The sequence below is a fragment of the Alligator mississippiensis genome, chromosome 5, assembly GCF_030867095.1.
Source record: "Alligator mississippiensis isolate rAllMis1 chromosome 5, rAllMis1, whole genome shotgun sequence".
Lineage (NCBI taxonomy): Eukaryota > Metazoa > Chordata > Crocodylia > Alligatoridae > Alligator > Alligator mississippiensis.
The window spans coordinates 156,720,850-156,748,090 of record NC_081828.1 but is presented as its reverse complement, the minus strand read 5'-3'; the positions used below and the strand labels follow the sequence as shown (position 1 = coordinate 156,748,090).

Genomic DNA, 27,241 nt, shown 5'->3' with positions numbered 1-27,241 from the left:
CTCACTGACTAAAGGGGAAAGGTTTCATGTATTCTTTTGACCAAAGGTAACCTTTGTTTGGCTTTCACCTTACTGAGGAAAAATGGGAAACAGTAGCTATTTTGAAAATGCAGGCTTTTTTGTTTCATTTACTTGGAAACTCTTTTGTAGTTTTTGCTGGAGTAAATTTAAAAGTTATGAAAGTTTTTTTTTATTGATTTAAGCAAAAGGCTATTTGTACCAAACTCCTTACCACTTCGATGTAGACCATAGGTGAAAATGTACCATAGATTGGTTTTAGATGGGTCGAATTTCAAATCCTTTCTCTTCCTTATGAAAAGATAAAGAGCTACACAGAATATAAATTAGTAGCTCTAATAACATCATAGCAAAATGCCACCTATGCCACTTGTATTATGATGTCCCAAATCAAACCTTTTAAGTTTCAACCATAATTTATGTAAAATAATTACCAGGACATTGAAACGAGGCCCAGCATATCTTAAAAGACTTCAGACATTATACAGCAGAGAAGGATCCTGGTGATACAGTGGGCGGTAAGCTGAACATGAGCAAATTGTGTGCTGTTTTTTGCACAAAAAAGCAGCAGCCAACAGCATGCTGGTTTGTACGAAAGGGTACTGCTTGCAAGTCAAGGGAAAGGATTCTTCCCCTCTAGCATTGGTGAGGCCTCATCTGGAGTACAGCATCCAGTTTTGGGCTACTGTGGACAGATAGGAAAAGAGTTCAGTGCAGAGCAATAAAAAATGATCAGAAACCAGGAAGCATGACTTATGGGGAAAGGCCAAAAGTACTAAGGTTATTTAGTCTGGAGAAGAGAAGACAAATGGGATTTGATAATTAGAGAGAGGATTGGAGATGGGCTTTTCTCTGTAGGTATAGAGGAGAGGACTAGGAGCAATGGCTTCACACTGAAGCAGGGAAAATTTAGGTTGGAGATTAGGAGAAACTTTCTGACTATAAGGGAGGTCAAGGATTGGAACAGGGTACGTAGAGAAATTGTGAAATTTGTGTTAAACGTTTTCAGGAGCAGGTTGGACAGACATTTAGCTTCAGTGTTTTAATTTGAGACAGTCCTGCTTTGAGGTAGAGGTTGGACTAAATGACCTTGCAAGGTCCTTTCCACCCTGCCTACCTATGATCCTCAATTATCTAAGTTTGGAAATACCTAGGAAAAGTAAGTCTTTATGGTATGCAGTGGTATGCAGACAACCTGTCAGTGTTAACAGATTTATTATAATTACTTTATATGATGAAAATTTGCTGGAGGTACTTAAGGTTGTATTGTTTTAAATTGATGGTGCAGAGTCTGTCAGAGTTTGGGAACCGGTGGAATATTATGAAAGTCACCAAATGGGCTCTTGTGAATTAAGTATGAAAAGAACCAAATGTGTGTTTAAAGGGGGTTTTTTTTGGATTTGTTTTTGTTCTCTTACCTAGGTGGTCTCACAGGTGTTTTTCTTTTTATTTATTTTTTTAATAAAATAAAATAAACCTGGACTTAATTCTAACTATAGGAGTTAGGAGTCATTTACACCAGTGTACACAGAGTTTGTTAACATTTAAATAAAACTAATATTTCTGTGGTTATGCTAATCCTTTAAATTGTATTTCTATTCTGTAATATGCTTCCATGCAAATCTTTAGCACTTTGTCGTTTTTTCATTTGTTTTTGTTCCTTCTGTCACAGATGGTTGAGATCCTGCTGGTGGAGACTTGCCTGACTGCTCTGAGGGGATCCATTCACTGAATCCCATGTGATCATACAATGCTGTGTCTGGGGAAAGTTTAGGTTCTTCCTGGCTCTGGGCAGCAGGGGGCCCCTTGCTCTTATTTGCACTAGTTTCAGAATATAGCCATCTGCCCTAGCCCTGATTGGGCCTCTTGCCCATTTTCAAGATTCCTGCCAGGATGCAAGTGTTTTGCTTCACTGTTTTGGTCCTTACTTGATTGCTTTAATGTAGGGATGTCAAACTAACCTCAGTCCTCCAGGCTGCTCCCACTGTGGTTATGTCCAGATGTAGCCCATGAAGAACCTTGTGGATTAGATTTGGATCACAGACCAGATGCTGACATGGCAGCAGTGCTGTGTCCAGATATTAACACAGCTGTCAGTGACCCCTTGCTGCTGACATACATCCCCAGTGGGGCTCCATAGCCCAGACTTCAGTGGCAGGCCCTGCCTCTGAATTTCCTGCTCCTCTGGGGCCAGGTAAATTCCCACACCTCAGATGACGTAGCTCTGCAAGCCAAATCTGGCTTTCAGGTCATACGTTTGACATGTCTTCTTGTTTAACACACAGAATATATAGGCTTCTGAAATACCAAATATAAGAAGTAAAGATCTGGGCAGAAATAGTAAACTTACATGCATTTCCCTGCCTCAATTTCATCGCTGTTTCGGAATGTTCCCTAGGCTGGGTTCAGGCTTCTTTCATGTTTGGGATCCTTCTATAGGTCATGGTTTGTCTTTGGACCAGGGAGAATATCCATCATAGCTCACCACCTCTGACCTTGATACTGTCAGACTGGTATTAAAATCTAGTCAAATATTTAATTATCAAGCAAGCTGCCTTGACTTAAAATAATTTTGTTATTTTTTTTGTTTTACAGTCCTTCCTAGCAAGATGTTGATCCTTGCTGGTCAGTAACCATTACAATAGGTGGATTTGATTCTATGCTGAGCTTTCCTATTAAATTACATATTATTCTTTCTACCCAGGAAGACATGCTGCCCATATTTTAAGCAGATACACAATTCAACAAACATGTTTATTCACATTCTTAATTCTATTTTTATATTTTATGATTGGTCAGTAGAACATGATAACTGACATAGGATCATAGGGAACATAGAACTGGAAGAGATTTCATGAGGTCATTAGTCCAGTTCCCTGCTTAGAGCAGGATGACTGTAAATTAAACCATCCTGGTCAAGTGTCTGTCTTGCCTCCTTGGAAATTTCGCAACTTCCCAAGGTAGCCTTTTCAAGTGATTGGGATAAAACTCCTCAGATCCCATTGTATGTCTGCTGGCACTTGAAGAATCCAACAATGGGGAGAAGCTCCCTCATGCTGGGTTGTCCACACGCCCTTTAAACTTGCTGGCATATGGGGACTTAGGATCAGGAAGAGATTTCCTGATCCTAGGTTCCCCATACACCCAGACTTCTAAAAGCAGCCCAATTGCAGCCCAGTTGCACACGTCCCCTCTAAACTGCAGCACATGGGAATCTCCATATCTGGGAAGCAGCTCCTCCTGTGCCCTGTACACCAGGAACTTTAAGAGGGTGTATGGGGGAGCAGCTCCTTGCATGCCCTTTAAATGAAGTGATGTGCCACACATTAAAATTGTTGTGAGGTGCTTCCACATCAGAAAGTAGTTGCTGATTTTAATAGGGAACTTCTCTGAAGCAGATCTGCCTAACTCCTCATCAAAAGTAAACTTGTTTGATCAGCAAGCACTTAATCTGACCCAGCCCTTCCTTAATAATAAATGCAAACCCTCTCAACAGATCTTTACTGCCACAACAATCAACATTCCCCACAACAAAACCATGGATCATGCATGTGTCTGGCCCAGAATGTGGTATACCTCATTCAGTGCACTAAATGATCATGTGGTGACTTATGTGGGCAAAGCTAGACAAAAACTATGCACTAGACTCATCAAAAAAAGATAAGATGGAGACACTAGAACACAGGTAGGAGAACATTTTTCATAGAGGATTTACTCCCTGTTTGACTTCACAGATCTTGTGTTCAATCCAACATAGGAATAGAAATGCATCAGCCTATTAGATACTAAGTATCAGAGACTTAACCTAGACAATGACTTCGTGGTTCATTATAGTCAACCTCTGCACTTCTGAATGACCCTCCTGGGCAATCTTTTACACAGTATTTTTGTTCTATTTGCTACTTAGCTCGGCTTCCCTTGCAGAGGCCTGATGAAAGGTAATGTGATATCTGAAAACTTTCCTATCTATCCCAGCCATGCAGTTGGGCCAATTAAAGATATCACTCAAAAGAATTCTTGCTTCTGTGTTTTATATATGCTTATGTTTACATATTACATGGGCTGCATGCCATACCACTGGCGTCACTCCCTCTTGCAGGAATCCCCCCTCCCCACTGCATTATACCACCTGCATCTCCCACCCCCATACCATACCATGCTTTCCTGAGTTCTCATGAGCCAGGGCAGGGGCAGGTGGTGGAATTGGGAGGAGGTAGAGGGAGGGAGTCTGATGACTCCAATAACAGGAGCAGGAACATGATGGGGAGAGGTTCCCAGGCTGATATCCCACAAGTTAACCTCTTGGGGACTGCATGTGGCCCATGGGGTTCTCAGTTGGACATCCCTCCTGTAAGCCAATTATTTGTTGTGAATATATGGACTGACTTGAACATTTTTTTTATTCTTATCTCTGCATCACTGAATAAGCTGGTCATTCATGGATTTATAGATGTTAGGGTTGGAAGGGACCTCAATAGATCATTGAGTCCAACCCCCTGCATAGGCAGGAAAGAGTGCTGGGTCTAGATGACCCCAGCTAGATGGTTATCTAACCTCCTCTTGAAGACCCCCAGGGTAGGGGAGTGCACCACCTCCCTTGGGAGCCCGTTCCAGACCTTGGCCACTTGAACTGTGAAGAAGTTCCTCCTAATGTCCAATTTAAATCTGCTCTCTGCTAGCTTGTGGCCATTATTTCTTGTAACCCCCCGGGGGCGCCTTGGTGAATAAATACTCACCAATTCCCTTCTATGCCCCCATGATGAACTTAGATCTTAGATGAACTTGGATAGCCCAAGATACAATAATTGCTGGATTTAAACACCTAAGCAACTGTGTTCATGTACCTCAAATATTATATTGTTCCAATTATAATTCAGCCTTGCATGTGTGATGACACCATATTTTCTGGATCCATTTTACAAAGCAGCTTGTTCCCTGAATGTAAGTTGATAATTACAGATAAAGTCTTTGAATGGTTATGGCCCTTATAAAAGCTCACAGGAGAATCAAATAAACATAGGAAGACCCAAAGAGTTAAATACATTAAAGATGCTAAAAAAAAGCCCTGGAAAAATTTCTGACTTGGTATTTTTATTGCAGACACAGAACTATCTCAAATACAAAAGTCAAGACTGTTGGGACCATAATTATAGGTTGACTGCATATAAATTAAGTGTAATTTTTATGATTATTTTGAAGGAAATAAAAAAGGTAGATTTAGAACAATACAGTATAGTTCTTGATTTAAAAGTTCAAATTTCAAAAACTTTTAGCCAAATAATTGTGATGATTCAGTAGATGGCGCTCTACCTTAGGGTCATAGAATTTTCTGTTCCCGGAGCTCAGTTGTTTCTGTCTCCAGTAGGTGGAGTATCTACACTTATCGGCTAACGAGAAAGGCTTGAATAAAGTATAAAATGGAACAAGCCACAGGGTTTTTATCACATAAATCTGTGCTGTATCTCCTTATACAACAGAATAAGATATATCAAGAATTTGCAGATTCTTGGTTTCACTTGCAATGAGTCAACCCATAAAGTGCCATAACATGGATGACTTTCAGGACCTGTAAACCCGCTCACAGTCAGACTTCACAGAAAGTAAGTCTCTATAGCTCATTGCTCTCCTTCCTTAGGCAGATAGAAAGTTTGGAGATATAAAAGGGAAACATCCATACATAATTTGTTCTGTGAAGAAAATAGAGAACCCTGTCCTGTGAAGAACTACTAACGTTTCTCCCCATCCCCAAAATAAAATCGCTGTTAGAATGGTTCCATGCTTTACTGAAGATAACAGCACCCTTTCATCTGAATCCTGATACAGGATTGCTTCTCTTCTTCCCCAAACTCAGCAATAACACAGAAACAAGATTTTCGAGTCTGAATTGTGTAAGGATACCACAAATCTCTTGAATTAACTACTTAGAACAGATTCTAGAACTAACTGCCACATCCAGATCCATTCTTTCTAATTACGTAAAGCTTCTAATCAAAGGAATTTGTATTCAGTTACACTAAGTTTTCTCAGTGTTTTCAAAGTCCTGATGTGAGACAAGTAGCTGTGTCGTGGGTGTCATGCAAATCAACCATCTAGAATACTACTTCAAGTATGTGTCAGTGTGGGACCCAGTGTAGTGCATTCAACCCTATGCATGTGAGACTGAAATCTTTTGAGCAGCAGTGTATCTCATGGCCATGTATGTGCCCTGTTCCTCTTTCTCCTTCCATCAGGGCATAAAAGCCAGGTACACCATATTTTTACCAGTATGTGTGATCAGAAACCAGCCTATTCTTAGAACAGAAGTTCTGCACAAAACTGGTCTATAACAGAACAGAAGTTCAGCACACACAAACTGATTTAAAAATGGCCCCCATTTGCCCCACCCCCACCGCCACCAAAGGGCAAATGTATGTTCTGTTCACTACTGATCTAAACTGCACCACTTACAGAAAATCACATGACTGAGATCAATTCCACCTCAGGCTTTTTGAATGTCTGTACCTAGCCAAAGAGCTGAGACCATTCCTCAGTTCCCTTGTAACATCTGTGAAGTAAAATGGAAACTTGATAGTGTTGGACCTTCTGTTTGTTCTCAACTTTTTCACCTTAGTATTTTTCAATTTCTTTGGAGAAGAAATTCTTCATTTAATGATTTAAAAAATGGACATTAAAAAAGAATACAGTAATCACCTATAAAGCCTCCTGTACAGTGAGGGGAGGCACCTCTGCCATCACGGCAGAGTCTAAACTAAAGGTTTTAAACCTTGTTGCCTAGGCAGTTGGCAGTTAACTCTTCTGCCTTGCGAAAGGATGCATCTCTGACGTCCTTAATCTGTTGAGTCTCCCTTCCTGTACCCAAAAATCAAGAAAGACAAAGCCAAAATTATATTTACTTGAGCATTCATTGAAAGTCATGTTTGAATCTGAAGAGGTGAGAACCAGAACTGAGGAAGCTATCCATGGCAAGTTATTCAGCACCTATGCCGTGTATTAACAGGGAGAAGAGGACATAGAAACATTATCAAAGCCACTGACACCAGGTTGCCTGCTGTTGATCAGTTTGGCACTGGACTATTAGCATTAGACTTGGTGCTGATAACATAGGCAGCAACTCCAAGGTACACAGCCTGTAAGAAGAGAAATCTTCCAAGCCCCAGTAGATTTCAAGGGTTGGGGACACGGCACCAATTGGGAAGAAGCTTCAAAAGAATGCAGCAATGTTACCAACTTTTATGACAAGTCCTGTACTGGTCCTGATCAACCACCCCTCCCTCTCTGATACTGAAATATATAACAAAAAAAGAACCATCCTCCCTTCTCATTTTGGACCTAGGATAGATATCAGCAAAGGCACCCATGGCACCAGCAGTGCCAGGCCGTCAAGCAACAGGTCTAGGACCAGCAGTTCCAGAGATACATTTCTCATCACTGTTCTCTAGTCAGGCCTTCTCTCCTACATCAAGTAGCAACTCTCCTCAGTCTGGCCAGGAAAGGACCCCTGAGGAAGTTCCAAAGTGCAACAGGGCACTGTTTGTCAATTATTCTTATAATGATTCTATATCTGGGAAGTCAAAGGCATCTAGATTTGCACAGACAATGAAAGAGGAGATGAGAAATTTTCTTGTAATTTTAATTTTTCCAAGTATAGTATGCTCATCCAAGTTCCCAACCTTCAAGATTACTGATATGGTTTATTACATTTCAGACTTGGTGATATTACATGTTTAGTTCCCAGTTCTTCAAGTGAGAGTTTTAAGGTCTCAGAGCTTTAATATATTTTTAGTAAACATTATATGACTTGCTTATGAAGATGCATCTCAGCTTCAGACACCTGTGAGACCTCTGTAAGCAAGGACTGACATCATCAACAGATTAAAATATAGCATGTACACTCTCTGCCACAAAGGAACAGTATCAAGTATGTGAACTATTGTAGAAAAACAGGAAGAAAGAAAATATGCAAAGAAAACTGAGGTTTTGGGGGGGGGGGGGTTTGCCTAATGACGTTTGTCAAATTGTGTGGCATAACCTATATGTTGAACCTAGCAATCTTCTGAAAAAAAACTCCTGAGGCCCGTTTTTCTGGCTCCCTGACCTCTACCATCACTGTCATTCTTCACAGAGTCCTCAAATTTTATTTTTTTTCATACATGCATAACAATGAGCATAATGCATGATCTTCCATTAAACCTCCACCTTCTAAATTCCCTCTCTTTGCTACTGTTTGCTGTAGTTGGGTCTAATTTGTTGATGTAACTACAGCAGGAAACCTTCCTAACACAGAGGAAGTTATACTTGCTGCTGGTCTTTCTATCCAGCTACCATAGTTACAGATTTTTCCATTATTAGGCACATAATATGGCCTGGTCTCTTGCCCAACAATGTCTTCTACTGTGCACAGTTTTTCCAGGACATGGCAGGCTAACAGGTGTGTCCATGTTCAGTGTTTGACTGCAGTCACATGTGCCTTGGTCTTCAGAATAAGCCCACCTCTGCATATTATCTTTTAAGATGCTGACTCTTGTTCAAAGGCAATTTAAACATCTTCATATTGACCAATCCTTCTCTGTGCCTGCAGGGCACAGTGATGTCTGTGCATTTTGGTGCCCTCATTAAGTGTGTTGAGCTGTGCAAGCTATGCAGCCATTGTTGACTTTAAGGAGTTCCCTTGAGGCAAGAAAGCTTTTCCATGATCTCAGGTGGCTAACAGCTGCATTTGGTCACATAGTGTATGCTTGGTGTCTTTGACCTGTCATGATTATTCCACCCTTCTGGAGTCCAGTGGATAGATTCCAGCAAGCACATAAAGGTATTTTCACTAGTTGGTTTTAGACATAAAGAATAAGCTATACATATACAGTATGAGGCACCTTTACACCAGTATAGCCATGTCAATACTAAAAACTGTACTAATATAACTATTTCAGTAAAAAATTAACCTCCTAAATATAAAATAAATATGTTATTCTTTATATTGTAAATCACTATAGAGTAACCCCATTTTTCCCCAGGGAAAGAACAGTAGCCTTTACAATTGTGTTAAGTACTCAAATTACTTGTCAGTCAAGCAGCCAATCAAGGTAAGAAACCTAACAACGACAAGCCCCTGTGTGGTGCTATATAATTAACAAAATACTACTAATAAGCATTTATAGCAACTTTAAGGATGCTTTAAGGATGGGTAGATGTGTCCGCTGTGTTGAATAATTATAGCTTAATATGCTATGCTGAAGAGATTCTTATTCAGAAGGGCACTTGTAGAATAAATTTACAGTTTCCTTTTCTTCAGACTAGTAGATATCATCCTACTAGATACCAAATTGTATGTAGAATTATAGTCATCCAGGAACAATTTATAGTCATCAGGTCATCAACATTTAAGTCATTTAAGTCATCAACAATTATAGTCATCCAGGATTTATAAAACTGGATTTTTTAATGTAAAAAAAACAAACAAACCCTAATAAGATTTTTTCAAAATATAAGACAAATGTCTTTCATGATGCCTTTATAAAGTATAAAAAAGCAAAATAGGATACAAACCTTTTTTTTCCACTGCATCTTTAAGGATGCATGTACATGGGCATTTCATGTGAAAAACGAATTTGGATTCTGAAGCTTTTGTTCCAGTTCAGGGTATCTTAAAAGACCTGCTTATTCTGTTTCTTAGTCTAAACTCCTTCCAGTATTCTTACAGGCAAGAACAAACCAAGGCCAGAAGTTTCATGCCTCTGACAATTTTAGATACAGGATTGTCTGTCAAAAAGTTTGATGGCATTTGTAACTTGTGGTTAGCAATACTTAAATATTATCCAATTGCTTTTTCTTTCTGCTCCTTTATATATTTCTGAAAAAAAGCGATAAGAAATACAATAGGATGTGAGCAAGGAGTAAACTAAATATGCTCAGCTAATTTAACACTTCCTTGTAAACAAAAAGCAACAACAGGCTGTTTGCCAAATGCAAAAGGGCAATATAGTAGAGGGAAAATGGTTGTTTCCAACCACTGAAAAGGACTAAGCAGTAAAAATTATTTGACAACATCCCTTTGAATAAATCAAATTGCTATATTCTCCTCTTTTCAGATATTTTTTACTATCCTCATCATATAGTATCTGAATGCCTTCAGGAACTGCATTAGACAATGTGAGTATAATTACTGCTTGTATTGCTGTAGTACCCAAATGCATCATTCATGGACTAAGGCCACATTGTGTTAGACTCTCTAAAAATAAAGACTAATGGTATTAACATTTTAATTATTGTGTACATATTCACTTGGTAATCTTAAAGTGTGCGTATTCTACTTCTGCAATGCTGGCTAATCTTTCCTACTGCCAAACCCAAAAATGAGGCTGTAAAATTTCTAAGGACATCACCAAGTGCCACTGCCAAGAGTGTTAGTGGCTGTCAGACTACCGCTAGGGTAATGTCCCAGCCTCATTTCCAGCTTTGGTACACATGGAACAGAAGTGGATGGGTAAGACAGGTTTCTTGGCCACACAATCAATACTGCCCTGGAAGCAGCATAGACATAATCTGACTATACCCAGTGGCGTAAATCCACATCTGCTGTAAATAGCATGAAGGTAAGCTAATTAGGGATGTCACTCAGCAATCCTACTCAGCTCACCTTAAACACTGCATAGACATAGCTATGTTGTAGTGCTCTTAGTTTATGAAGGGACTCAGATGGAGCACCTCAGTATGCATGAGGGCATCACTAATTAGGCTTGGGAAGCTTACCATGTAAATATGGTGGAAGTAACTTTATTCTGGAATAAATACTCTGAAAGTAATTCTATGTGGCAGTGTGAACGGTTAGCCAGTCTCACAGAAGCAATAAATGAACATCCTAAGATTAACACGTAAATATAACCGCAGTTAGTTAAAATGTAAGGAATTCTCCTTAGGCCAGCGTGTTAGATAACTGAGGGTAAAAATGTCACCAGCTGTTCTACACCATTTGTACTGGTGCATGTGTGAGATAATGTCACAAAAACTTCAAGGAAAACAGTCATGGGCATCATAACCACACAAAAACTGTGTCTCTGGTGTTGCCAAGTTGGATAAAAATAACATCAAAATTACAGTAAGTTTAAAGCTGCTTCCTCTATGCAAACTTTAAACATATCTACAAAATCACCTCATACCACTTTCTTTTTCTGTCAACCCCCAACTTCCCCCTTCTGACTTTACTTTTCTCTCTCAGTCACAGTCAGTTAATTTACCCTCCTCTTTCAGTCCATGAGTCCTTCTCCCACGCTATAGTTTTAATTCTCATATCTACCACATCCTCCATAAGCTCATACTTCAGACACAGCGTGAGTTGAGGTTCTTGCTTAGTTAGAAGCTGCAGCTATTTCTACCTTTCTCACTCCTGTCACAGTCCAGTGACTCCTGCTCTGAGCCCCCCTGAGAGAGCCACTAGAGAGAGCCAGCCCTGACTAGAGAGCAGGAAGGAAGCCTGACTGATTGACAAGAGAAGGAAGAGAGGGGATTTGAACCAACAAGTAAATCAATTTGAGCCCCATTCCCTGGGAGATGGTCAAACACCCATGGCTGAGCAGCTGATGGTTTGAGAACAGAACATAAAAGTGGGAAGCACTGATGACTAGGAAATGGTATTTAGAGTACAGCTGTATAAACAAAGTCAGTGCTGAGAAGTTACTCTGAGCAGGAGGAGATAGCCTGAGAAAAAAAAAACACAGGTCTTATCAGAGGTGCCTACTTTTTTCTGCAGGCACATGCTTTTGAAGTTCTTTTTAGGACTGAAAGGTTTTCCAGAAAAACTGTGTGTGGTTTGTGACAGGCTATAGAAGGGTAGCGGCTTTGCTGTCAGACAGTCTCAAAGCTATGCTGGATTGGAAAGCAAAGCCAGCACAGATTGTGAAGCCTGCAGCCCAGAAAGGATATGGTTAAAGCAGTGCCATTAGAGTTGTAAGGGTCTATCAAAGGAAAGAGCAAGGCCCAGCCAAAGTTTGTGAGAGCATAGAAAGTCAGGAATTCACAGCTTGAAAGGTGTGTGAAGCAGAGTCAGTGACTTGTGGCCCAGGAGGGGCCAGAAGAGACTGAAACCAGATGGGTCTAGAGGCTCAGAGTGAAGCCGAGAGGGAGGGAGAGAGAGAGAGAGAGAGAGAGAGAGAGATCTGATGAGAAGTCTGATAGCCCAAAAGGCTCTGAGTATCAGTGGGGCTAGAGAGCCAAGGGTCTGCAGACCAGAAGAGACGAGTGTTAGCAGGGCCAGGTGCCAAGGTCTTACTGGCCCAGCAGCAGGGCCAGGACCCAGAGAGGGGTCAAAGTCTGGGGGACACAGCTGGAGACCCAGGGGGTCCAGGAGCTTGTAACCCAGAGGGGTCTGGAAGAACCCTGAAAGACCAAGTAGTCTGGTAATCCAGGGGTGGAGTCAAAAGGGGATGATTTAGTCAGCGACCTGAGAATTGAGGGGAAGCTAGGAGACAGTGACCATGAGTTGATCACTTTCTCTATTCACCGCAAAGGTGGCAAGTCAGTGAGCAATACAGAAGCCCTCGACTTCGGAAAGACCGACTTCCACAAGCTTAGGAGGCTAGTTGTTCAAGCCTTGAGAAACCACAATCTGGCAGGGAGGAATGTCCATGATGAATAGTCGCTCCTCAAGAATGCAATCCTTGAAGCACAAGGGAAGTCCATTGCAACCCACAGAAAAAGTAGCACAAGGGCTGGATGACCCCCTTGGCTCAATAGGGAAGCTTATAAAGGATGGAAGATGGGAAACATCACTAAGGAGGAATACTCATGCTGGCCTGGACCTGTAGGGAGCAAACTAGGAAAGCCAAGGCTGAAATGAAGCTCAAACTGGCCACTCAAATTAAAGACAACCAAAAGTCCTTCTTCAAATATGTGGGAAGTTGGAAAAAGAACAAGGGTAACATTGGACCCTTACTAAATCAGGTGGGGCAGCTGCTAACTGACACTCAGGAAAAAGCCAATCTTCTTAATGACTACTTTGTGTCGGTCTTCCATCAGCCCAGCGGGATCACCCTGCCTGACAAAAGGCAAGATCACCAGGGGAAGGATGAACCTGCACCCACCATTACCACTGATCTTGTAAAGGAACATCTTAAGAGGCTGGACATCCACAAATCAGCTGGCCCAGATGGAATGTACCCAAGAGTGCTAAAGAAACTAGGTAACATTATAGCACAGCTTATGGCGAGGATTTTCAAGAACTCATGGCACTCGGGCGAGGTGCCTGACAATTGGAAGAGGGCCAATGTGATGCCTATCTTCAAGACAGTGAGAAGGGAAGATCCAGGGAACTACAGGCCAACTAGCTTGACCTCAGTCCCTGGAAAGATCCTGGAAAAAATCATTAAGGAAACCATTACCAACAGCCTAACAGAAGGTAATATTCTGAGAGAGAGCCAACATGGCTTTATGGCAGGTAGATTTTGTCTGACCAACCTGATCTCCTTCTATGACCAGGTGACACATCACCTGGACAAGGAGAAGAGATGGATATCATATTCTTGGACTTCAAGAAAGCCTTTGACCTGGTGTCCCATGATGTCCTTATGGAAAAATTAGGGAATTGCGGCCTAGACAATTTCACGGTCTGATGCCTGGGGAACTGGCTCTGCAGACGGACCCAGAGAGTGACAGTTGATGGAACCAAATCAACTTGGTGCACTATAACCAGTGGTGTCCCTCAGGGCTCCGTTCTTGGAACTGTACTCTTCAATGTATTTATAAATTATCTGGACTTGGGTGTTACAAGCAGACTGGCTAAATTTGCTGATAACACTAAACTATAGAGAAGTGCAGCCAGCCCAGAGGATAGACTGGCAATCCAGGCCAACCTTGACAGGCTTACAAGGTGGCCGGATCAAAACCTCATGGCATTCAATGCCAAGAAATGCAAGGTGCTCTACCTTGGGAGGAAGAACCCACACTACACATATAGCCTTGGCAGTGCTACACTAGCTAGCACTGCATCTGAAAGAGACTTGGGGATCATGATTGACCATAAAATGAACATGAGCCACCAATTTGTTGCTGCAGCCAGAAAAGCGAACAAAACTCTGGCCTGTATCTTTTGATGCATCTGAAACAAGACCCAGGAAGTCATTTTCCCACTTTACTCGGCCCTGGTGAGACCACAGCTGGAATACTATGTCCAGTTCTGGGCTCCGCAATTCAGAAAGGATGTGGAGAAGCTCGAGAGAGTCCAGAGGAGAGCCATGCAAATAATTAGAGGACAAGAGGGCAGGCTTCATGAGGAGAGGCTGAGAGGCATGGGACTCTTCAGCCTGATGAAGCATAGGCTCAGGGGTGATGTGGTGGAGCCTATAAGTATATAAGGGGTGTACACCAGGAACTGGGAGAATGACTGTTCATCAGAGCACCCCATGGGAAGACTAGGTCCAATGGTCATGAGCTCTTGGAAGACCGTTTTAAGCTGGACATAAGGAAAAACTTCTTTACTGTCCAAGTCCCCAGGGCCTGGAATAAACTCCCCCCAGAGGTAGTGCAAGCAGCTACTCTGGATTCCTTTAAGAAACACTTGGATGCCTATCTTGCTGGGATCATTTGACCTCTGCTGACTGCCTGCCCTTTGGGCAGGGGGCTGGACCTGATGATCTTGCGAGGTCCCTCCCTGCCCTAATGTCTATAAAATCTATGAAATTCTGCACCGCAGTGTTGTAATGGGGAAATGACTGGAATCCAGGTCCTTTCATAGCATATGAGTATGAAGGAGCACAAAACAGTCTTATAGGAAAGTTTGTGAGATTTACAAGTATATTCCGTAGCTCACTTTGTAGTCATCTGAGTTAGTCCTGATGTTTCCAGTCTCCTTTCCACCCTGAAAAATGTCTGCAAGCCATGTTTTAATGGAAAGATATAGCACATATGGTTCTTCCAATTCAGCATGATAATGCAACAATATAAAGAGCTGAATGAGGAAGAAGAGAAATAACATTAAAATCCTGTAAATGCTTAAAATATTTTGAAAGTGGCATTGAAGAACAATTGCTCCAAGTAAAAAAGTCCTTTTCTTAAAAGCATTGCAAGGGTTTCTCTTTCCTCAAATGGCTTAAATCACTGAGAAGATGGAGGAGTTTTACACTTGAGCTTTGGGCTTGTGCACGCTGCAGTGATACAGTTAAAGAAGTAGAACTCTGTTAGCATGGATTCAGTCATACTGTTAGAAAATGCTTTATACTTGACTCTGTTTACACTTAAAGTTCTTTACTGCTATGGGAATATGGATAAATAATACCAGTAAAACATTATTAGTATGGATGCAGCTATCCGAGCAGAGCTGCATTTTGTACTGATATATTAAAAGCTACTACCCCTGTGACCAAGACATACTACACTCAACAAGAGCAGTTTTGAGGGTGAAGTGTGTCTACTATGTTTGCCAACATAGTTATGCTGGTTCAGCATCACCCTTTTTTATCCTTCTGATCAGCAAATTGTGTTAACAGAAATCTAATACATAGACTTGGCCCTAGTATACCTTTTTGCACATACTTCAGTAGAAGAGAAATGCTTTGCTGGTATAGTATATTGGTTTTCCTATGCTGGTTTTCCTATATCCTCCCAAGGATTGCAACCTTGACATGGTGGAGAGGTTTGTGTGCTACCAGTGACGTCAAGAGATGCCAACTGGAGTTTCTCATCATCACAAACTCCCTATTCTGTCAAAGCAACAAATGGAAATCATGGATGCACCCCTGCTCAAAACACTGGCACCTAACTAAGTCACAGTGTGTGTCCAGAATTGTCAGAGCTATAACCAGTGCAGATGACTGCTGGACGGATCATTATTTGGTATGTTCTGTTACGTCCATTTGTATCACCTCAAAACAATGTAAACAAAAGAAGCAACCAAAGAGCTTCAATATTCAGTGCTTGAAAGCCCCTGCAGTGCTAAAGTTTTAGTAAGAAACTCTCTGACCTCCCTGATGATCTTGATACCACTGATAACTGGGAGAACCTCAAGAAAAGCATCCATGAGGTGTGTGAAAAATCTGTAGCCTTCTCCACAAAGAAATATCAGAACTGGTTCAATGAGAAAGATAGAGAAATTCAAGCTCTCACTGACAGAAAAAGGAGAGCCTTCAATGACTTCATTAAAGCCAAGACCCAGAGGAACATTTCAGAGCAAAAAAACAAACTGTGGAAGGACAAAGCAAAAGAGATACAAAAGTTTGCCAACAGTCATGACATGTAGTTTCTTCAGAGTAACCAAAGCTATCTGAGGTCCAGAGATGGAGCAACACTCTTATAGACAGCTCCACCATCAATGTATGGTGGGAAGAATATTTTCAAGAGCTCCTAAACTACGATTCTAATGTTGAAGGCAATACCACTGAAGCCATTTCACAATACCCCATTAAGTACTACCTTGCAGATCCACCAACTAATTAAGAGGCCTTGGAAGTCATTAAGCAGACAATGACGCGTGTGGTCCTGATGGAATACCAGCTGAAATTTACAAGCACGGTGGAAAAAAGCTCTCTCACCAATTACATGCCATTATTCTGAAAATCTGGAAACATAAGCAGATTCCAAGTAATTTGAAAGATGCCAGAATCATAACCATATTCTAGAAAGGTGATAGATTAGATTGTGGCAATTACTGTGGTATTGCACTCCTGTCCATAGCTGGGAAGATCCTTGCTGGCATTTTCCTCAATCGACTCACTCTTCTTGCCAAGTGCCAGTGTGATTTCAGACCACTCACAGGTACAATAGATATGATCTTTGTTGCTAGATAGCTGCGGAAATGCCATGAGCAATACCAAGATCTTTACATGGCCTTCATTGACCTGCCTAAGTACTTTGATCCAATCTGCGCGGGCCGGGAGCGGTCTGAGGCTTTCGGGGGCGCGCAGCGGGCTGTGGCCAGCAGCCCTGGCACGTGGGTCGGGGAATGCAGGCCGGCGGACTGGAATTAGGCACGGACGCGTAGTGGTTGATTAAAGATTATTTTAATTACACCGTAGATGGTTGCGGTGCAGGCAGGAGAAAATTTTGCTTAAGTTGCAGTTACAAAACTCGTATGAACAAGACCCGTAGAAAAACTCAAGCCTCTTGAAATAACTCGGGCAGAGCTCTGGATACACACACACACAAAGTTTGCTAGGCTCCGTGGAACAAAAGCGCGCAGGGAAGGGTTTGTCGAGGGATTAGGCGGTGACGGGGAGAGGATAGAGGTTGATCAGGCCCCTATATCCTTCTTAAGGCACACGCTGGGTCTGTTAGGCTCCGCAGCGCTCAGAGTTCTTCACAAGATGTGAAGTCCTCCTTCTCCTCCTCCAGATGGTTGTGGAGTCCTCCCTTGCGGGGTTCTCCTTGGAGTTCTCCAACTTGGGCGGAAACCGCTCAAGCCTCTTATATGGCTAGCAAGCCAATCGCTAGCCGCCACGTGGGAATAATTTAGAAACAGCCAATAGTGGGGAAAAAATTTGCATGCGAATGGCGGGAACTCCTTTTCCCCGGGGTTTTCTCTTTGCAACTGAGAATTGCACCGTGCAAAGAAAGCTCCTCGTGGCGGGAAATAATTCTGCAGTGCCGAAGCACACACAAAATCATACCCTTGGGTTATGACACAGTCAACAAAGAGGTCCTATGGAAGATCCTGATGAGATTTGGATGCCTGCCAAAATGTGTTACCATCATCAAACTTCTTCATGATGACACGATAGCAATTGTCCCAAGCAGTGGTTCAGAAACGAATCCCTTCACTATTAGAACTGGAAGGGATTTAACAGCAGCCTTCAACTACCTGAAGAGGGGTTTGAAAGAGGATAGAGCTGGACTGTTCTTAGTGGTGGCAGATGACAGAGCAAGGAGCAAAAATAGTCTCAAGTTGCAGCAAGGGAATTTTAAGTTAGATATTAGGAAGAATTTTCTTACTAGGAGGGTAGTAAAACACTGGAACAGGTTACCCAGAGAGGTGATGGAATCTCCATCCTTGGAGGTTTTTAAGACCTGGCTAGATAAAGCTTTGGCTGGGATGATCTAGTTGGGGATGGTCCTGCTTTGAGCAGGGTGTTGGCCTAGACCAGTTTCTCAACCTGTGGGGTTTCTCAACCTGTGGGCAGTTTCTCAACCTCTGGGGGTACGCAAGACACAGGCAGGGGGTATGTGGGTGCAGAAAACCCCTGCAGCAAGGGGGCACCACTGCTCCCCCTGCTGCTGCCAGGTTCACGTCCAGCTGCTTGCCCCCAGCTCCAAGCCGGCCAAAGGCTGCTGCAAGAGGAGGAGGGCGAGCACACAGATACCCGTGCACTCCCTGCCAACAAGCAGGTAAGTTTTCTTTCTTTTTTATCCTGCCTGGGCTTTGGCAGGGAGAGGCAGACTGAGACCCCCAGAGTGCGGGAGGGGCAGGGCACTGCCCCGCTCCCTCCTGCACTGTGGGGTTTGGCCCCATGACCCAGCCCACCCAAGCTCCAGTTCACTGAGGGCAGGAGGCTGGCAGTGGCACCAGGCTCTTCTCGGTGCTTGGGGCAGGCTGCAGTGAGGGGAGGGGGGCTGCTGCCTGCCCCACAAGTGCCACTGCTGCTGAACACAGGGAAAAGCCCTGTGCTGCTGCCAGCCCCAGCCTGTAGCCAGCTTAGGCTCTGGGGCAGCTGCAGCAGGCAGCAGTCAGGCTGCAAACAGTTGCATCGGGCTCTACAGCCCCAGCATCAGCTCCATGCTGATGTGCATGCGCATCCATGGCTGCACGTGCCCCTCAGAGTGGAGCAGGTTTATCCCTGCTCTCTGCTCTGAGGCACGTGTGCAGTTGCCACCAGCGTGGAGCTGATGCCAGGGCTGGAGTCCGGTGCAGCTGTTTGCAGCCTGCTTGCTGCAGTTGCCCCAGAGCCCAGCTGGCTACAAGCAGCTGCACTTGGCTCTGGAGCCCCGTCATCAGCTCTGTGCTGGCAGTGACTGCACTTGTGCCTCAGAACAGAGAGCAGGGATAAACCTTCTTTGTGCTTTGAGCCGCCTGTGCAGTTGCCGGCATGGAGCTGATGCTGGGGCTGCGGAGCCCAGTGCCACTGTTTGCAACCTCCCTGTTGCAGCTGCCCAGGGCCCAGGCTGGATACAGGTGGTGCAGGCAGTGGCACAGGGCTTTTCTGGGCTGCACTGCCTCAGGGCCCCACCCCCACTGTCTGCTCAGAACTGCAGGATGCTGGAGCCTGGAGCAGTTCCTTTGCAGCCCCCTGGCTGCAGCCAGCCCAGCCTCTGGGTAGCTGCTGCCAGCCACAGAGCCTGGGCTACTTGCAGCAGGGCTTGCAGCCTCCCAGCCGCCTGCTGGGAACAGCCCAGGCTCCATGGCTGGCAGCACCTACCTAGAGCCTGGGCTGGCAGTGGAGTGCCAAGCAAACTGGCCTTGCTTGCCATGCTTGGCACGCAGGTTCCAGGTGTTGCCAACCCCTACCCTACAGACTTATCATGCCAAGCAAAATGGCCTCGCATACCTTGCTCGGCATGTGTGCCCCGGGGGTTGTTGACGCCTGCCCTACAGACTTACCTCACCACCGTGCGGGCCTCTGCTTCTCCCCATCACCCCAACCCCTGCTGCAGTGGCCCCAGAAGCAGCTGACACTACTTGCCTGCACCACCTGCCTTGCTACCTGTTCCCTCTCTCCCCCCTTCCCTCTCTCTCTTCTCCCTCCCCCCTTCCCTGTGTCTCTCTCTTTTGCCCTATATCCTTGTCTGTCTTTCTCTCCCTCTTTTCCTCCCTCTCTTTTGCTCTTGCCCTCTTTCCCTGTCTCTCTCTCCCCTTCCTCCTCTCAAAACTATGGCAAAAAATTTGGTGTGCTGCGCATTGCGCAGCACTTTAAACTCCCCAGGATTAATTTGGTGTGCCACGCTTTGTGCAACACTGGGTTCAGCCCTCCTAGCTTTGGCCAACATCAACTGTAGTCCAGGTACATTCTTGAACACCCCTGGTGTAAAAGGTAGCAACCCTACCCACCTCAGCTCAGACATCTGTCATATCACGTCCTTATATACACAGCCCTTCTTCCAACATATGGCACGCATTAGTCTGTAAATATAAAATCTCCCGGAAAATTGAGTGTTGGGGTACTTATTAAAATTTTCAGAAGTTAGGGGGTACTTGCTACTTAAAAGGCTGAGAAACACTGGCCTAGATGACCTCCTGAGGTCCCTTCCAACCCTAATTTTCTATGATTCTATGATTTCCACAACTTGGGTAGCCATTTTTCCCAAAAAATAAATAAAGATAGTGATATTCAACACTGGATAAAATCTGCCAGCGCTGTCTTTGGACATCTACAAAATCATGTCTTTGATAATCATGACATCAGGACCCGAAACAAACTTCTTGTCTACCAAGCTATTGCCATTCCTACCCCCTGTAAGAATGTGAAATTTGGATGACATCAGAAACACCTGAAAGCTTTGGAATGTTACCATCAGCAATGTCTTCAGAAAATCTTCTGTCAACTGGAAGGAGAGAAGAAACACCAGCATTCTGGCTCAAGCAAACACCACCAGCAAAAAAGCCATGTTTATATGGCATCAGCTCCGTTGGATAAGACATGTCATAATCATGCCTGACAACCAGCTCCTAAGTGGTCCTAGGCTCCCAACTCACTGATGCTCACCACCCCAGAGGTGGGCAAAAGAAGAGATTTAAGTAGATCTTGAAAGCCAATTTAAAGAAATGCCTGGGAGACTCAAGCACTGAGTCATCCCCAGTGATGATGTACAACAAAGCATTAGTTCACTATGGGGGTGGATAGATGAGAGAGACAAAGGGAAAGAGCTGTGATCTGACATCATCAGGGTCTACATCTTCCTCCCAGAACTATTTTCCATGTCCGCAGTAGGACATGCAGGTCTCAGATTGGCCTTCTCAGTCATCTCCACACTCACCCATGACTTCCCTATTCCCTGGAAGACTGTCATCCTCATATCAAGTGGCTGCTGCCCCCATCACTGCCTGATAAAACACTTGTAAGGTAAATGCAGTTGTTTCAATATGAGGTATAAGTCCCCTACCTTACCTGATGCTCTGCTTCCTGCTCCCTGCCCTATCTCTCACTGTGCTGCCTGTCTCCTCCCTAATCTCCTGCCTTCCACACACAGAGGTTGCCTGTGTCCTTTGTAGCACCCATGCTGCAGTTTGGCCACCCCTGCTATAAGTCACCCCTACTCAGGTATAGCTATGTCCCACTATGACATTTACTAGCATGCCTATGTTGGTTAAAGAAAATAATCACACTCTAACCTATATAAATACAAGAACATTTTGGCACTTAGAAGTGTAGTAGGTTGGGACTATACTAAAAACTTACACAAGTATACTAGCAAGGTGCTCCTCACATGACATATGGATGTCACTTATATTTGCAATGCCATGCTTCTACTAATGTAGCTTATACCTGCTCCACTCTGCAATTGAAATAAGATATACTGGCAAAAGCAGAGTTTTGCCTGTGTAACTGTGTCTATACTAGGGGCTTCTGTACTGGTCACAAATTATACCTTTTTATCTCTGCAGCCAACAGGTTATGCCAGGAAACATTTGTAGAGTAGACCTGGTTTAGACAGGGTTTACTGGAAGATTGGCAGGCTCATCTAGTGAAGACATGGCTCCCCAATGAAATGATCTATCCCAGCAAAAGGACATTTTTGTCTGTATAACTGTATTTACACTGGCTGGCAAAGCTATGCAAGGAAAGGGTGTAATTTCTCTACCCCCCTTTTCCCCCCAAGCTACATAGATAGGTATGATAAATGGTATGAAATTAAGAGTCACTATTTCTACTACTATTCGTGCAATACATATTCAAAAGGATCCACAGGGATGACTGAAACTGAGTCAACCCTGTTTTTATTTATTAGGACCTGATCCTGAGTAAAGCCAGACATTTGCCTAAAACTCTGGTCTTCAAAGATTTACGTCTTTAAGACCCTGGTACTAGTTTCATTGGTTTTGATGGGGCTACTAATGGGAATAAAATTAAGCTCCTTCAGTATGTTTTGCAAAATCAGTGTGGACTACTTATTTATAAATTGCCCATCCCTGTAGTGTGTGGGTCCTATTACCTAAGTTTATAATTACCCCAAATCCCTCTAGAAGGAGAAATTTACTTCTCAGCCCCTTCTTGACAAAACAGTCACAAACTCTCCAGGACTATAACACAGGTGATGTCTATTTTATCGCATGCAGATGTGGCCATTTTGCAACTAAGTTCTTAGGAAAAGGTATGCTGGACTTTCATCCCAGAACTGACAAGACTGGGACTGCAGAGTGTATAAATTCTCCAGCAGAGAATGCTGAGCCCCATAGCCTAGCATTCATCTTAGCTGTGCTGAACCTTTTGAAACACGTGCTGTACCAGTGTGGAGGGGAAAAACAGGCATTTAGGCAGCAAGGTTCCTGTAGTGGTTCTAGACTCAAGGCACCCTTTGGAAATGCCAGGTCCTAGCTGTCGCTCATTATTTGACTATAGAAAATTAACAGAGTAGATCTTCTGTTGCGAAGAACCCTGAAAGACCACAGCAGGTCAGCATGTTGTTGACATTGTGGGTGTTTTTAAGCCGTCCTGGGTGTTTTTCAGCTTGGGGTGTGCCAATGCTCCTTCTGGGACCAAAGCCAGAAGTTCCTGGCTAGAGAGTTTTCCCCCTCTGCTCAGGGTCAGACCAATCACCATATTTGGGGTCAGGAAGGAATTTTACCCCACAGTCAGATTGGTATGGATTGTGAGGGGTTTTGCCTTCCTATGTAGGGGGGAGGGCTTGTGTCCCTGGATCTTTTGAGTGTAGATTAACCACCTTTTTATAGAACCAGGACATTGGCTGCTGTGGCCCCCCTGCTTTTCCTGTGGCAGGTTAGGGCATTATGTCTTGTCTCAGGGTTGGTGACACTTTTATGTACAGTTTAAATGATGGATTGTATAGGACCTTTTTATTATTAATATATTTTGTGTTCCAGGTTGAATCAGCCAAATCAGTTTTAAATCATATTGATTGAGTACAACTCAATTGTTCCAAAAACCATATCGACTGGGCAGGCAGAACTCAGTTGTTTTAAACACCATGTATGGCAGTACAACTGGCAAGCATCCTCTGTCTCAGGCTCTCACCCTTACTTCAAATACTCCAAAATCCATTGGCAGGCACCCTACTGAAGGCCCAAGCCCAGAGGTCTTGGGATTCAGATACCCCTATTTGATCTTAGCCAGAACTGGATTAACCCTTTAGTGAGCCCTAGGCAAACAAACTTCTGGGCCCCTACCAGTGACGACATGTAGAGGGTGCACAGGAGTGCACATGCACCCCCTGAGAGCACCGGTGCAGCCCTTGTCAGGCCACGCTCTGTGTTTAGCCAGTGGGCAGGGGGGCAGGTGGGAACACCAGTGCCCCCCCTGTAAGCGCTGGCCAGGGAGCAGGGCTGCCAGCAAAAGCGGCCATGCCACTTCCAGAAGTGGCCACAGAACTTCCAGAAGCAGTGCGGCTGATTTTTGGTGAGTGAGATCTGCCGTGGGACCCCTCCCCACCAGCCAGTGAGATCGGCCACCAGGGGACCACCCCGCCCTCCCAGTTGCTGACTCAAGAGGCACCAGTCACCCATGGAACCTTCTCTCTCTCTCTCTCTAAATCCACACGCACACTGGTAGGCTGGGGAAGTGTTGGACTTAGCCAGGTGCTGCCTCTAAGCCTGGGCAGCCCCTGGCCTGCTAGCCACCTGCCCAGGGGGTACTGCTGCCACGGAGAGAAGGACCAAGACACTGGGCACCTCAGGGCCCTAGGCATGTGCCTAGTTTGTCTATGCATTAATCTGGCCCTGATCTTAGCCCACAAATCACCAAGACACTTGATCTGAGCCGAAATGGACTGTAGAGGATGGTTTGGATAGGGATGATGCCGGGGTTGGACTAGATGTAACCTTTGTAAAGGTCCTTTCCAGCCCAACTTCTTTATGATTTCTGTGATTCCTATTGGAAATTGCTGGGTTCATCTTGTGAATGGTGTGTAGGTGTTTGCAGGCCTAGCATTGCTTCTTGTATGTGGCACCCCACAGCACTGCTAACAGGAGCTCGCGGCACCCCGATTGAGACTCAGTTCCAGGTGAGGAGTTCTGCACCCCAGATGCAGGGCCTTCCCCTTTTCTACTGTCTCCTGGCCCATCATGCAGCCTTATCATCAGGGATCCTGATTTTCTCTAATAACCCCCCCCTAATTTTCAGCTAAAAAAGTAACCCCAAATACACACACACACACAGAGGTACTCCTCACTTAATGTCTCCTTGGTTAAGGTCGCTTTATTATAATGTTGCTGAACTATCAGAGAACATACTTGTTTAAAGTCGTGCAATGTTTGGTTATAACGTTGTTTGGCTGCTGCCTGCTAGTAGGTAAGTACTGTGACAACTGGATTTGCTTAACATTGTTTAGCTTAAAGTCACATTTTTCAAGAACATAATTACGATGTTAAGTGAGGAGTAGCTGTGTGTGTGTGTGTGTGTGTGTGTGTGTGTGTGTGTGTGTGTGTGTGTGTGTGTGTGTGTGTGTGTGTAAAAGCACTCACTTTCTTTACTGAAGATGACAAACCTTTATTACGAAGTGTAGTTAGTGTTATTCAGCAGGCTGGTTGTCCTGTGCCAGACTATATAAAACAGTTCTGTAAACTGCAAAGCAAACAAAAGAAGAAATGTATTAAGAAGCCACTGGAGAGGGAGCACATTCGTACCATGCCTCAGTACTTCTTAGAAAAAGCAGATGATCCAGAAAAATACTAAGAAAAAGAAGAATGCTACACACACACACAGGTTTCCCTCACTTTATGCTGTGGAAAACACTGTATAACTTGAATTTGCATAAAGGGAACCTACTTTACAATGTAACAAAGACCTTGACTGTACTGATCCCCAGACCCATTTCTACTACTTTTACAAGACAATTTTGGTACTTGCCAACAACAGACAGTACACACAAGCACAGGGCCTGCATAAAGTGAGGGAAACCTGTATGTGGATTCGGGGTTACTTTTTTTAAACATACAGGATAGATAGCTAGAGCACTGTCTGTCTGTTTGTGTATGTGTGTGTAGATAGTGCCATTTCTATCTATATATATAGGTATATATTAGCGGAGTTTCATTTTGACCACGGAAAAAATGTGGATTTGGGGTTACTTTTTTTAATCCGAAAATTGGGATTTGTATTTATTTTTTATATCAGAGAAAACCAGGATCCCTGCTTACCATCCAGGCTCCGACCTGCAAAGGGCACTGCCACTGGTCGCCCAGGGACAAGCTCGAAGCCGCTAGCCCAGCCCGGCGGCAACGCCGGACCGCCCGCCCTGTTGCAGCTGCGGCGGGTCCGGGACTCGCGCCGGCTCCTGGGCCGCTCCGGGCTGTTGGGACCGCGCTCCGCCCCAGCTGAGGTGCAGCTCCTCCCTCGCCGCGTCACAGGAGCGCCGGGGCCGGGCTGGGCTGCAGGCGGCGCACGCTGAGCCTGTGCTGAGGAGCCGGCGGGGGACTGTGCTCGGCTGCTGTGAGTACCGGGGCCGGGCGTGTGTTCTCGCGGCTCCCCTGAGCCCCCCTGGGCGCTCGGGCTCCCCGGGCAGGGGTCTCCACTCCCGCCTCCCCGCCCCGCGGAGGGGAGCGGGCGCCGAGACCCTCCCTCGTCCGCCGCCTGGCCCGGGGGTGGCCGGGGAGGACACATCTGGAGCATCCGCTCCGCCCCGGTGAAGCCCCGCGGCTCTGAAGTGTCCGGACCGGTAGCGCCCCTGTCTGGGGGAGGCTGCACTCCCAGCTGCGGGCATGGCAGCCACTGCCCCGCTGCCACCGGAGAGAAATGTACCGGGGGGCATCAAAGACGCCTCTTCCCCCCTCCCCTCCCCTCCCCCACCCCCCTCATAATTAGATCCTGTCCGTGGGGAGTGAGAAGAGAGGCATCCATGCATGTGTTCATCTTTTGTCCCGCTAGGGTGTCATCCGTGGAGGGGCCACTTGAATTCCACCCTCCCTAAGCTGCAGGGGGTAGGTGGTGTGGGGGGTGGGGATTAGGTATTGGGGGAGTCAAGTGGCCTAACCTTCACCTTTGCCCCCCACTTTGTCCCCCTTGTCACCTGCCCCCACCCCCACACCTGCTCCCCACTTGTGGTACTTGCCACCTGCCCCTCAGCCCCTTTACCCGCAGCCACCTGTGTTCCCCCCAGTGCCTTTTCTTGTGGTGCTTGCAACCCCCAATGCCTGTCCTCCTTGCCATTTGCCGACCCTCCCCCCTACTTGGCTTCCTCTGGTGCCTGTCTCCTCTTTGCCATTTTTCCTCAGGGGTCTGGCCCTGCTGTAGCCCAGGGCGATGGAGCACATGGTGGCCCCTTCCAGCCCCTTTCTGGCTTGGCAGCAGTGTTGGCAGCTCAAGCCCTAGGACCAGAGCTGGAGTTGCAGCAGTTACCTGTTCCCCACCTTGTACTCAATTCCAAGACAAGGGATTTTATCCCTCTGTGTTGAATGGTGGGGGGCACCTTGTCTTGGATCCAAGGAAATAGGGTAATTGTCAAAATTAAGTCAGTTGCATGGTTCACATCATAGTCTAGTATTCTGGACTCAAGCCTTATGTCCACGCTGGCAATTTTAGATAACTCTCCAGACATTGTACATGCAATGATAAGAGCAAAAGGGTAACTTGGTAGTGAGTACTCGCCACTAATCCATGTTAGGAAGGAACCTCTTAACCACTGATGGGGATTACTACTCTTATCTGTACAGTTTTATCAGTGTGTGTGCAGTGGGCAGGTTTTCATAGATTTCATAGATTCATAGTTGGTAGGGTTGGAAGGGACCTCAATAGATCATTGAGTCCAACCCCCTGCATAGGCAGGAAAGAGTGCTGGGTTCAGATGACTCCAGCCAGATGCCTATCTAACCTCCTCTTGAAGACCCCCAGGGTAGGGGAGAGTACCACCTCCCTTGGGAGCTCATTCCAGATTTTGGCCACTCTAACTGTGAAGAAGTTTTTCCTAATGTCCAGTCTAAATCTGGTGTCTGATAGTTTATGGCCACTATTTCTTGTGACCCCCAGGGGCACCTTGGTCAGTAGAGCCTCACCAATTCCCTTCTGTGCCCCCATGATTAATTTATAGGCATCCACAAGGTCGCCTCTCCACCTTCTCTTGCGGAGGCTGAAGGGGTCCAGGTGCCCTAGTCTCTCCTCGTAGGGCTTGGCCTGCAAGCCCTTAACCATACGAGTCGCCCTTC

General features: G+C 45.0%; 1 protein-coding gene and 1 long non-coding RNA gene across 2 annotated transcripts in view; one reads left to right on the top strand and one right to left on the bottom strand.

Moving 5' to 3' along the window:
• Window positions 1-8,007: 8,007 nt before the first annotated feature.
• Window positions 8,008-25,389, bottom strand: LOC109285831 (uncharacterized). Its single transcript, XR_002093707.2, has 3 exons — window positions 25,241-25,389; window positions 24,589-24,665; window positions 8,008-9,865 (listed from the first exon to the last, which is right to left on the bottom strand). It is a non-coding gene; the product is annotated as an uncharacterized LOC109285831 (long non-coding RNA).
• A 71-nt stretch (window positions 25,390-25,460) lies between these two features.
• SNX10 (sorting nexin 10) overlaps window positions 25,461-27,241 on the top strand; it is a 72,748-nt gene continuing 70,967 nt past the window's right edge. Inside the window, exon 1 of the mRNA XM_006265355.4 lies at window positions 25,461-25,532. The gene's annotated coding sequence lies outside the window, so the exon portion shown is untranslated. The remainder of the gene's footprint in view (window positions 25,533-27,241) is intronic.